The sequence below is a fragment of the Diceros bicornis genome, unplaced genomic scaffold (assembly GCF_020826845.1).
Source record: "Diceros bicornis minor isolate mBicDic1 unplaced genomic scaffold, mDicBic1.mat.cur scaffold_769_ctg1, whole genome shotgun sequence".
In the NCBI taxonomy this organism is placed as follows: domain Eukaryota; kingdom Metazoa; phylum Chordata; class Mammalia; order Perissodactyla; family Rhinocerotidae; genus Diceros; species Diceros bicornis.
Genome location: NW_026691645.1, coordinates 12,501 through 25,882, shown reverse-complemented (window position 1 = coordinate 25,882; position 13,382 = coordinate 12,501).

The following is a 13,382-nucleotide window of genomic DNA, read 5'->3' as shown; positions in this document are numbered from 1 at the left end:
TCCCATTACCTCACCCCATGAAATCAAACACATTAGTCTGTTACCAGTGATAAATGACACTTCCTAACTCATTCTGTGAGGACAACATTATTCTAACACCAACACCAGGCAAAGACCTTACAAGAAAAGAAAACTACAGACCAAAAGTTCTCATAAACATAGATGCAAAATTATTCAACAAAATATTACCAAATCAAATCCAGCAATATATAAAAGAATTATACACCATGGCCTAGTGGGATTTATTTTAAGTATATAAGGCTGGTTCAAAATTCAAATATCAATTAATGTAATCCATCATGTCAACAGAAAAAAAAGAAGAAAAATCATATGATCATATCAATTGATGCAGAAAAAGCATTTGACAGAAGACCACACTCATTTATCTTACAAAATGTTAGCAAACTGGGAATAGAGGGGGGAATTATGTGATTTGATAAAGAACATTCAAAAACACTGACAACAACAAATGCTGGCAAGGAAGTGGAGCAACAGGGACTCTCATTCATTACTTGTAGGAATGCAAAATTGTACAGCCACTTAGGAAGACAGTTTGGCATTTTCTAAAAAAAGATATACTCTTGCCATATAATCCAGCAATCTTGCTGCTAGCTGTTTACTCAAATCAGTTGAAAAGATATCCACAAAAAACCTGCACACAAATGCTCATGGCAACTTTGTTCCAAATTGTCAAAAAAAACTGAAATGTTATTCAAAAAGTAAATGGATAGCCAGCCCTGATGGTTAAAGTTCGGTGGTCTCACCACTTTGGGGGCCCAGGTTCATTTCCTGGTCAGAGAACCACACCACTCATCTGTCAGTTGCCATGCTGTGGCAGGGGTTCACATACAAGAACTAGAAGGACTTACAACTAGGATAGACAACCCTGCACTGGGGCAACAGATGTTAGCTCAGGGTGAATCTTTCCCTGCAAAGAAAAAAAAGGTTAATTGGTAAGTAAAATGTGATAAGATAACTCCATAGCATAGAATATTAACCAGCACAAAAAAAAAAAATGAGCTGTCATGCCATTCAAAAACACGGAAGAACCTTCAAAGCACATTGCTTACTGAAAGAAGCCAGTCTGTAAAGGTTACATACTATATATTTCCAGCTATATGACATTCTGGAAAAGGTAAAACTGTGGAGACAGTAGAAAGATCAGTCATTACCAGGGGTTCAGGGGAGGTGGAGAGAGATAAATAGGTGGAGCACAGGTAATGTTTAGGCTGGTGAACTATGTAGTATGATACTGTAATGGTGGATACTTGTCACTATAAATTTGTCAAAACCATAGAACCTTCTGTACAACAGAAAACTAATGTAAACTGTGGAGTTTAGTTAACAATAATCTATCAAGATTGATTCCTCGATGGTAACAAATGTACCACACTAATGTAAGATGTTGATATCAGAAACTGTGAGCAGGAGAGAATGAAGATATATGGAAACTCTTGTAATATCTGCCCAATTTTCTGTAAACTTAAAACTGCTGTAAAAATTAAAGTATATTAATTTTGTAAAAGTGTCAGGGTTAAAACTGTGGGCCTCATTTTATCAGACATTAAAATTTGTGATTGTTTTTAAAAGTAAGCAGAATTCTTTCAGCATTTATGGTTCGTTTTACCTGGAAAATCCATGGTATAGAAGTGGACGTTTGTAATGTGTTTATCAAAGGACATTTAACAAAATATCTCAAAATTTGGAGTATGATTTCATTGACACTCATACAGGAGGTAATCATCATTATAATCCAAAGCAGCCATGGCAAGTATCAACCCCATATTAGCCACCAAGCGTAAAGATAAATGTGATAAGGACCACCAAGAAAATGCTAACTTGTCCCCAATGGCTTAGACAGCATTATGGTCACTTTATTATATCTGCATAAGGCCAAAAAAATGTTACCATCCTAGGATTGACTCTAAACTTTTTATTTTTATTAATCGATCCTGAATATGTTATAATCCAGAAAGATCAAGGATTGAACATAGGAAATTTAATCTTTGTGCATAGTGTATCATATTTTAAAGTTATTGCCCAAGAGCTTTAAAAACTCGTCATGGGAATTGGGTATATTAAACCAGGCTTACTTTCAAAAGCCTAAACTTTAATTTCATCTTGAAAATCTGCTAAATAATAAGAAAACTGTGGTGGAATCCAAACGTAGAGTCTGTATATATTTATTAATGTCTATAAAATTCTGAATGCAATAAGTGAAGAAATCAAAATAAATCTGTCACATAAGCAAAAGACTACAGAAATATCCATTTAATATAGACTTAATGAATACATGCTATTTGAAAAGAATCATTTTAGATGTTGGGAGTTCAATAAATAAGATAGAATCAATGACAACAAAACAGTCAATTAAATTAATCATATATATAGAACTATAAATTAGCAATTCATCAAACACTTGAATTGATTACCTAATAGGTACTAAATATTGAGAAGAGTGCTGGGGAAATAACAGTAACATTGCTATGATGCAAAGATATCCGTAACATAATATGAAGCAGAGATGGGTGCCTCTTACTGCCTCATGTTGTTCATTGACAGAGGAGATAATGAGAGTCATCTGGAGTTGAAGGATGCATCAAGGGGGGCACATGACTAAAGAAAACAGAAAAATCAAAGTGTCACTGCCTGCCTGAGGGAAGTGCATATGGTTTAGTGAGGCATTTTCAGAGTGAGTTTGTAGAACTGACAAGGAACTATGCTACACGAACAAGCAGGCTGAGACTACGAGGAGGATCAGGTGTGTCTTGCTAAGGTGTTCACACTGTATTCTGTAAGCAATGGGTAGAAATTGACACAGAATAGTAAATCAATTGTTTACCTTGAGAATGAGCACCTTAGGAGTTGTGTGAGAAATGGATAAGAACAGGGCATGACCAGAAGCAAGGAAATCAGATGTAATATTTCAGGCAAAAAAAACGACGAGGGACTCAACTGAGACAGTCACATGCAGCAGAAATGAGGCTAGCTGGAAGGATGTTAAGTAGATGCAATCAGGAAAACTATTGAAAATATATGCCCCATTGCTCTGGCTTGAGTAACCAAAGGTGGTATCACTAACTCTGGGAACACTGGAAACGAAGAAAGTTTTAGGGATGAGTTAGTTATAACGAGTTCAGTTTTAAATGTGCTGAATTGTAGATGTTATGTTATCTGTACATATAGATTGAGAAGTGTAGTAATGATCAGAAATCCATGGATGATTGCAAAGGAGAAAAAGATTTGTGGCATTGCAAGCAATATGGGTAGTAACTGAGTCTCTGCCTTCAGCTGAGATAACCCACCGTGAGTGGAGACTAAGAAGAATAGAGTCAAAGTTCACATGTAGACCCCAACTTTTAAAGGGGAGGGAAATTATGATAAACTCATGGAGCAAAACGACAAGGAGCTAACATGGGGGGAAATGCTGCCATGAAAGCTGAGGATTTCAGACGAGTTCAGGAAAATGATACAACTGAGCCCTTGTTGTGTGCTTACACTCTGCTGCAGAGTGGATACATGAGGATGAAAAAGATAGTTTTTGTTCTCAAGGAGCTCACAGTCTAGTGAAGGAGAGAAGGGTAAGTAGGAAATGGACTGAAAGGAACGTTTGGTTTGGCCAGGGGTTGGCTAAAGGGAAAAGTCACTCCTCTGGAGAGAGCAGCTTCGGGATGGTGGGGATGGTAGCAAGCCAAGAAGTGAATGTGGAAGGAGTCAATGATCTTTGACTGTTTAACAAGTAATTTAGCTATGAAGGACAAATGGTGGGAGATAATTAAAGAACATGGGAGACAAAATTAAGAGTAATTTTTTTGGATAGAAGCAAATCAAGCAAGTGTATCTTCTGTATCCTAAAATCATGAGAATATTCTCTGACATTTTTTAAGAAAAAATCTTAATTTGCCTTTCACCTATAATTTCACCATACAGTTGCAGCCAATTTTTGTGAATAGTGTGAGATAAGAATTAGCTCCATTTTTCTTCTGTACGCAAACCCAAAAGTCCCATCCCCATTTATTAATAAGATTCCCATTCCCCAACACCTGTGCAATGCCACCTTTGTCCAAAAGAAAGTGTTCAGGGGGGCCGGCCCGGTGGTGTAGTGTTTAAGTTTGCATGCTCTGCCTCAGCAGCCTGGGGTTTATGGTTCAGATCCCGGGCAGAGACGACACACAGCTCATCAAACCATGCTGTGGCGGTGTCCCACATACAAAATAGGGGAATATTGGCACAAATGTTAGCTCAGGGACAATCTTCCTCACCAAAAAAAGAAAGAAAGAAGAAAGTGTTCAGATGCACATGGAATATTTTCATAGTCTGTTCTGTTCCACTGGCATATTTGTTCATCTTTAGTTGAAGACTATCAGATTCTGATTATTGTAGTTTTATCATGAGACTTGATAATCTACACATAGTTCTGCTACTTTATTCTTTTCTAATGATATCTTCCACATTCTTCATCTTCTAACTATTCATATAAATGATAGAATCCACTTGTCTTATTCCACTACATAATTGGAACCATTGTTTATTGTATCCCTCATTATTGTAGCTTTGTCCATTTTCCTGTGGTTCCGTCAATTATTAGGTACATACAATGTAAAATTATGTTTTTCTCTTGAATTGAACCTTATATCTTTACTAAGCTTTCTTTTCATCTCTAGTAATAGTTTTTGCCTTTGAATCTACTTTTTTATTAATAAACTTCTATCTGTTTTCTGGGTCATAGAATTTACATATTCTATCTTTTCCCATACATTTTACCCTCTGTAATGTAAATATTTACATATATTTATCATTAAAACTGTCTACATTTTATTTTAATAAAAGTAGACCATTTTCAGTTAATGTAATTACTGATCTATTTGAGCTTAAGTCTTTGTTTCCTATGCCTTTTCTATGTGTTAATTGTTTTCTTTCTTTTCTCCTTTCCAATTGATTTAATTTTTCTAATTTTTCATGTCAGTTTTTAAGTTATATATATTTTTGTATTATTTAATTGTCTACCTTTATTTAACAAAATCTATAGTTAATTGGTACTTACATCTTCTTCCCACAGAGTGCAAGGACTCTTCCTGACTTCTGACTTCAAAGGCATTATTGCTGTGTACTTAAATTGCATACATATATATAATTTTATTTATTCACTTAAAAGCCTGTCACATATTATCATTTTTATGTACATTCTTTATTCATTTGTAGCTACCCACATATATATTAATTTTGTTATTCTTCACTTGTTTCTGCTTCTCCATCTTATTATCTGGGATTTTCTTTCTTCTTAAAAAATATTCTTCACTATTATCCTTTAGTTTGGTATGTTAATGATAAATCTCAGTTTTTGCTTTTCTATAAATGTTTTTATTTCCTCTTTCTTTCCAAAAGATATTTTTGCTTTGTATACAATTCTTGGGTTGGTCATTATATACTTTTAGCACGTTAAATCTATCTTTCCTTTGTGATCCAGCTTCTATTTTTGCTGTTGAGAAATATTGCTTCTGCTCATTTTTTTCTTTAACCTCTGTGATTCCAATTAATACTTTTTTAAATTTTTTTACTGTATTCTTATAATTTCTCTCTTTTCTTCACAATTTTGCCTCCTTAGGCTTTATTCTGGACTTCTTTTCTGGCATTTATTCTGTTTACTATTTTTTCTTTAGCTCTTTCTAAGATGTGCGATTTTAAGCACATCCGTTTTGTTCTCAATATTATTTACATTTCAATTTTAGAATTTTTGTTTTAATTTTTTTAATTTTCTTTGTCCTTTTAATGGATATGTTCCACTGTTCTGCCAAAATGTTTAACCTTGTTTTTTATTACCATGAATCTAGTAAGCAGAGTTATATAAATCTAGTGTCAGGAGATCCACTTGCCTGGGAGAGAGAGAGCTGAACTGCCAGTTGTCAGAGTAGCTAATGAAAACAACAAACCAAAAATAAGAGAATGAAGCCTTTAATTAGTTACTGTGGTTGTGTAAGCAAGAGACTAAGACTCTTCCTGTTTAATTTTCCCCCATAGAATGGTACATTGGGTGATTGTTTTGTGAATCAGCACAGAAGCAGGGGTGGTCTTACTCTTCCGAGACCCCCAAACAAAAGGCCTCATTTTTTTTTTTATAAACCCTGGAGTCAGAGAGAGGCTTAGGGGGATGGGCTAGAGGTGGAAAAGTTCCAAGTACTGAATCAGAGTAGGGGAAAGTGTCTTCAAGGTTTGCCCCTCTTCCCTCCATAAGCAGACCTAGGCAGAGTTGCCTGCAGAAGACCTCCACCTGAGTATTCAGAGAAAGAGACACAGAAATGCAAGTGTCGGGGCTATGAATGCAAATATGGGAAGGGCATGCCTGGCCAGTGGGCCCTGAGTCCTTGACTGCACCCCCCTCAGAGACTGCAGACGAAGTCTGGTGTAGTGAGGGAAGCTTCCCCCATGAGTCCAGTTAAGTAAAGCCTGTGTAATTACCGATAGTCAGGCCTGAAAAATTACACATAGCATCTTAGTCCATTAAGGCTGTTATAGCAAAATGCCACAGACTGGTTGGTTAAAACAACACATATTTATTTCTCACAGTTATGGATCATGGAAGTCTAAGATCAAGGTGCTGGCAGATTCAGTGTCTGGTGAGGGCCCACTTCCTGAATTTTAGACAGCCATCTTCTGTCTGTGTCCTCATATGGCAGAGAGAAAGAGGAGTTTCTTCTCTTTCCATTCATATAAGGGCACTAATTTCATCATGAGAGCTTCACTCTCATGATCTCATTTAAACCTAATTACCTCTCAAAGTCTCCACCTGTAAATATTATCACTTTTGGGATTAGGGCTTAACACCATGAATTTGAGGGACACAATATTCAGTTCTTGGCACATACTTCTGTAACCAAGACTTGGGCTCCACAGCTAGTGCCTAGTAATCCCAAAATCTGGATCCATTGCTGGTCTGGGTCTATTATTGTTTGTTTCTCCTGCTCTTCTTTATGATGTCAAGTCCTCTCATTAGCCTAGTTATCTTTGATTATAATCTACACAATTTTTGACAAAATTAATTTAGAAATATTTTGAGGACTAAAATCTCTTCTTCCAGTGATTGAGGGGGGACCGTTACTCTGGAATCTCCTTAATCCAATTTTAGGGACTGAGATTACTGCAGGCCAACAAGAGAGCTGAAAGTTGAGATGCAGATCTTACAAGGGCTTAATATCTTTTGGCTCCCTTTTTTCCTAAAATATGGCTGCTCAGGCTCCTACTCCTAATTTCTAAGTAGCAAACCAAAATGTCAGCCTCAGTGGTCTCTGGACTCAAATATTTTTCCCCCAGCCTTGTCTATGTGCCAAAGTTGTAGGTTGACCTCTTATCAGCTTCTTCTAGATATGTAACTGGCCAACAGGCAAAGGCAGTTGCGCAATGTCAGATTTTACTTTCTGTATCCCTATTCTATCTGAGAGAAAGAGTCCTCAATTTGCATGATTTTAGCAGGCACAAATTTCAGTGACTATGGTGTAGTTAAATAACACCAGTTCCACAACAACGTGGTTCAAATTTCAATCACCACAGTTTATTAATTATAACAGCATGAAGTATAAAATTCACTGCTGCCTGTCCGGTCTGTAAATTACTACCACTGAACATCAAATGTGCAACACAGTCAGTGACCAATCCCTCCACTGCTTGCAAAGCCTATTCGTGATTGCTTGGTGTCTATCTGTTGTCCAGGTCACACACACAGCAAAGTGTGCAGTTATGTTGTCTCCTTGTCTCCCTCCAAAAGTGAATAATCAAAAGAGGGAATTGTCTAAGACGGCTAAGAGTCCAAAAAACAAGTGCTGATGCTGGAGGAGAACTTGGGTGAGGTTAGGAGGCAGCTGAGCATAGATAGGACAACACTGCCACCATGTGGGAGACTGTAGACATGCAACCAGAGGTAGGGAATGTGGGTGAGCGTATTAACATAAATGAGGACAGGCTGAAGACCTCCCAGAGAAGAGATACTGGTACAAATGTCCACACTACAGGAATTCTTAGAAACAGTTCACGACATAGAAATTGCAAAGGATAAAATATTGGAAGCTGATCTAAATTTAGAAAGAACTATGACAGGCGCCCGCCCGCTGGCGCAAAACAGTTAAGTGCGCATGCTCCGCTGCGGCACCGGCCCTGGTTTCGCCGGCTGGGAACCCCGGGCACGCACTGACGCACCACTGGTCAACCAATGCTGTGGTGGCGTCCCATATAAAGTGGAGGAAGATGCGTGAGTATGGATGTGAGCCCAGGACCGGTCTTCCCCAGCCAAAAGAGGAGGACTGGTAGATGTTAGCTCAGGGCTGATCTTCCTCACCAAAAAAAAAAAAAAAGAAAAAGAAAAAAGAAAGAACTATGACAACACATGATAGCAAAGAAAATACACAATGAAGAGAATGAAAAGACAAGTGACAATCTGGGAGAAAGAAGATTTGCAAATCTTATCTCTGATAAAGAATTTATACTCAGAGTATATAAAGAAATCTTGAAATAATAGAGAAATTAATAAAATCAGGCAAAAGAATTCAAAATACACTGTAACAAAGAAGATGGATTGTGAATACGTAAAAAAGTACTCAATGTGATTAGTCTGTAGTAAAATACAAACTATTAACAAAATGAGATACCACTACACTGCTATAAAGACGGCTAATATTTTTGTACCGCCCAAACTGTTCACAAAAGTGCGGGAGAACCAAAAATTCTGTTTACTTCTGGTGGGTATGGAAAGCTGTACAAACACTTCATATAAAGTTGTTAAGTTTCTTACTTAAACAATTATTTTTCAAACACCAAACAAAGTCCTATGACGTTTTTTTAAATTTTACGGAATGTTGAACATCAATATTTACCTAATTTCAAACATGCACACACACTGAGAAACAGTGTTGCGTTGTATAGATGTGGTGAAACTTTTTTTTTTTTTTTTTGAAGAATTGATACTAATTTCTGTGCCTTTGCTACATTCTTGCACCCCGGGGGGCCCGCGATCCTGATACGTGCTGTTGACGTTTGCGCGGGTTGTCCGGTGCCGCCTGGCGGCCGCTTTTATATCGTTTCTGTTCTCCGAAGCTCCGGCGACATCAACAAGGGACTTGGCTTGGCCTCGGTGAGGGAGGTAGAGTTCCGGGAGGTCGGTGGCAGTAGAAAGATCGGTCACGGTCGGGGTGTCGTGCGGGCGAGACGTCCGCTGGGAGGAGATTGGAGACGCAGAGCCCTAGGGGGAGGTGACGGTCGGCGCTCCACACCGGAACGGGTTGGTTGTGAGGCCGCCCGTAGGGGTCGACCAGCAGCCACCGATGGCACTTCGACCCGCGGGGACAGAACGAGGCAGCGTGGCCTTGTACGGACGTACTGGAACCTGATCTGTTGAGCGGATGGCTGTGAAGTCTCTTCCCCCACCCCCCACCACTTTCTGTGGGTCTGCTCGCTTGTCACGACGGTAAGGACCGCTGACATCGATGTTCTGGTCGCCACTGGTGCATTTGCACCCACGCTCCCCAGCCCCGCGCGCTGTCTCGGGACTGTGTCGCGGCCCGCGCGGAGGGAGACACGTTCGTGTCTCTTCAACCTCCGTGCGGTCAGGCGTCGCCGTCGTTTCCCCGGCGGCCTCTGGGCTTTGCCTGCCTGCCTTGGGAAGCCGTCGCGGGTTGGAAGTGACGGGATGCGGACAGTTGCTCCGTCGTTCCCCTGTCGTCGTCGTCCTCTGACGACTCGCCCGGTTTCGTTTTGGCGGTGCCCCGCCCGCCGCGTTTCCCTGAGTCCTCCCGGGAGCCCGGGAAGCGCTCGGGGCCACCCCGGGAAGCCAGCCGGTGCCGGCAGTCCCGGCGCCCCTGCTGGCGTCTCTGAGGGAATGTTCCCCGTCCCCTCACGGGCGAGCGCCCGAAGCACACACGTTTTCCGAGTCCCTCTCCGGCGGCCGGGGTCGCGCCGTGCCGGCTGGGAGCCCCGAGGCGGATGCCCCCTGGCCGCGCCGGGCCGGGAGATGGGACCCGGGGTGGGTCGGGACGGGGTCGGGCCGCCAGGCGGCCCGGCTGCGCGCCCCGGCCGGCCAGGGATCCGGATCCGTCCCGCTGACGTTCGCGCCGGTTGTCCGGTGCCACCTGGCGGCCGCTTTTATATCGTTTCTGTCCTCCGGAGCTCCGGCGACCTCGGCAAGGGAGGTGACTTGGCCGCGGTGACCGAGGCGGAGTTCCGGGAGGCCGGTGGCAGTGGCGGGATCGGTCCCGGTCGTGCTGGGGCGCGGGCGCGTCGTCCGCCGGGCGGAGATTGGACGTGCAGGAGAGTGTGGGGGGGTGGCTGTCGCCGCGCTCCTCGAGGCCGGCGGGTGTGCGGGGCCGCCCGGACGGGTCGACCAGCAGACGCCGGTGCCACTGCGACCCTCGGGGACCGACCGGGGCCGGCGAGGTGGGGGGGGAGTTCCCGAGCCCGGCTGGCGTTCCCCGTGCGGCCCGGGTCGTCGGGCCCTCCGTGTCACCGGTTTCTTGCTCGCGCCCCGCTCCGGAGGTCGGGGACCGGCCCGGGCCTTGCGGGGAGGCCCGTGGAGGGCGAGACCGCGGCGGCTCGGCCGCGGGCACGGGTGGCTCCGGGTCGTCGGACTCGACTTTTCTCACCGCGTTTTCCGAGTCCCGCTCTGGCGGTGGGGACCGACCGGCCCGGGCCGTCCGTGGTGGCGGCCCGGTCGTCGGAGGCGACTCCGAGGGATGTTTTTCAAGTCCCGCTCCGGAGGAGAGCGCGGACCGGCCCCCGCCCTCGAGGGTGGGCCGGGGAGAGGGCGTCCCCGTCCCGGACACGTGACCGCGTGGGTCCGGGTCGTCGCGCTGGATTTCTATCGCCAAGTTTTCCGAAAGCCTCTGGGTCCGGAGGTGGGGACCGGCTCGAGAGGCAGGTGGAGCCCCGGGTGGGGTAGGGGGGCACGTGGACGGACGCCGGCCTGCCCGTGTGGGGCCCGGTCGCCTGGGGCGCCTCTGAGGAATCTTTTTTTTCCCCAAGTCCTGCCCCGGAGAGGAGGATGGACCGGCCGCCTGCCCTCGAGGGCGAGACGGCGAGGGTGTACCCGGCCGGGCGCGGGTCCCGCGTGCCCCCGCGCCCCCTCTGCCGCCGCACTTCCGGGGTCGACCAGATGGTCGCGGGGGCTCCGGGGCTGGTGGCGATGGGGTGGTGCCGGGGGCCTGGTGACCGGGCCCGTGATCCAAGGGGTGCCGCCGTGATCCGTGGGTGGGCCCCGTCGCCTGGTGCGGCCATTCTTTCGCCCGAAATGGTCGTTTTTCGCTGCCAGATAGGTGCTGACACGCTGTCTCCGGACGTTTGTCGCCTGGGAGTCGTTGGGCCTCTGGACGCGCGTGGCGGGGCTCCGGGCTGTGACCGTGGGGTGGAGGCCCGGTTCTGCCCCTGCCACTTGAGCCCGCCCGCCTGGGCTGGGCCTGCGCGCCGGCTCCTGTGCGTCCCAGGTGTCCCGATCCGCGGTGCCGCCTCCGGTCTCCAGCACCCGAGGGCGGCGGGGGAGGTGGCGCGGGTCCTCTACCCGGTGCGCTCCCCGCCGCAGGCAACCCCGGTGCGGTCGCGACTACCCCACGCCTCGGGCTCCCGCGCCACCGCGTGTCAGGCGTTCACCTCCTGGGGTCGTGGCCCGCTGCTGCACGACTCCGGGGTGGGGGGGGAAGCCGTGAGGCTGAGGCAGTCTCTCCCTCGGTGACTGTCGCTGTGCTTGTCGTTGTCTCCGTGAGGCGTGTCGCGCCGCGGTGATCGATGTGGTGATGTCGCGCTCTCCTGGGCCGGGCCTAAGCCGTGCCAGGCGAGGGACGGGCGTTTGTGTCAAACGGGCCCGCTCTTCTCGCTCTGCCCACGGGTCCCTCGCCTCTCCTCCCCGCCCGTCGGTGGTGTGTGGAAGGCAGGGGTGCGGAACCCGGCCCGACCTCGCTCTCCCGCCCTCTGCCTTGTGGCGTCGGTGGGGCCGAGGTCTTTGTGACGCAGTGGACACTCCGTGTGGCCTCTCGGCCGCGTCTGGCGAGTGGGCCTCCCCGAGGTGGGGTGGGCCGTGCCGCCGCCGCACCACACGCTCCCCCGGGTGTGTGGGTGTGTGTCGCCCGGTCCTTGGTGGTGCCCCTGGAGCGCTCCAGGTCGTCCGTCAGGTGCCTGAGGCCGAGCGGTGGTGTCGTTTCCCGTTTCCAGCGACCCCTTCGGGTCACCGCTACGATGGTGTGTCTGAGGCGAGACGGGGGTCCAGTCGGTAGGGGAGGCATGCCCGTTTCCCCTCGCGGGGGCGGGTGCCTCGTCGTCCCACCGGCCTGCCGCGTGGAGACTGACTGGCTGGGTGCACGCCGTGTGTCCTCCGTCGCTGGGGCTGGCACGCGGGTGCGTTGAGCGATCTCGGCGGGCCGAGCCAGCGGCATGGCGCTGGCTGTCTTTCGAGGAGTGCCGGTTAGCTGGCACCTCCTTTGGGCTCTCTGCTTCTTTGTCGGTTTCACCTGACGGAAGCTCTGAGTTCCAGGCGTCGCGGGTGCCCCGTAAAGCTTCGATGAGCCCCGTGATGTCAGACGAGAGGAGGAGCCCGTGGAAGCGCGGGCTCGTGGCCCTGACCGCGAACGCTCGGATTTGCCCCATGCTTACCCATACCGCAGACCCCCGCATAGCCCCGGCACCCAGGAGTGCCCTCGCGGTCCCGACGGGGGACGATGGGTGGGTGCGACGCGCCCTCGGCGAGAAAGCCTTCTCTAGCGATCCGAGAGGGTGCCTTTGGGGTTCCCGGATCCCCCAGCTGCTGCCCCTCCTTCTCCGCGCGTGGTAGCCGGTGGTGTGACCACCGTTTGCGTGTGGGCAGAGCCGCCCTTTGCCTACCGCGGCCGGCGCCTCCCCTCACCGAGTCGGGGGAGGGTCCCGCCTGGCCCGGCCGGCGTCCGGCGTCTGGCGCGGGGCCGCGCGTGCGCGTGGGCGTGCGCGCGGCCCGCCCGCCGCGTGCCCGGGGTGTGGGGCAAGAGCCCCGTCCGGGCGCCGCCCGCTCTCCCGCGGGGAGCGGCTAGCTCTCCGCCCGCTCCCGTGACGAGCCGCAGCCGGTGGTGGTGTGCGGGCACGGTCCGGGGTACCGCGCCCCGGGCGTGTGTTCCCTCGGGGGCGCGAGCCCCGGAGCGGGCCAGGCGGATGGACGGGGTGGGCGGAAGGGACGGCTCCCGCGGTGGGGGCGTCTCGCAGAGGCCCCGGCGGTGGGGCCGAGCCGAGGGAGGCGCAAGGGTGGCCGAGGCCGGCCGGCGTCCCGGGCGTCACGGGACCGCCTCCGAGTGTCGGTGGCGGTGGGATCCCGTGCCTGTTTTCCCGGTGGCCCGTCCGCGCCCGAGGCCTTCCCCAGGCCGCCTCCCTGCGTGCCCGCTGCCCTTCCT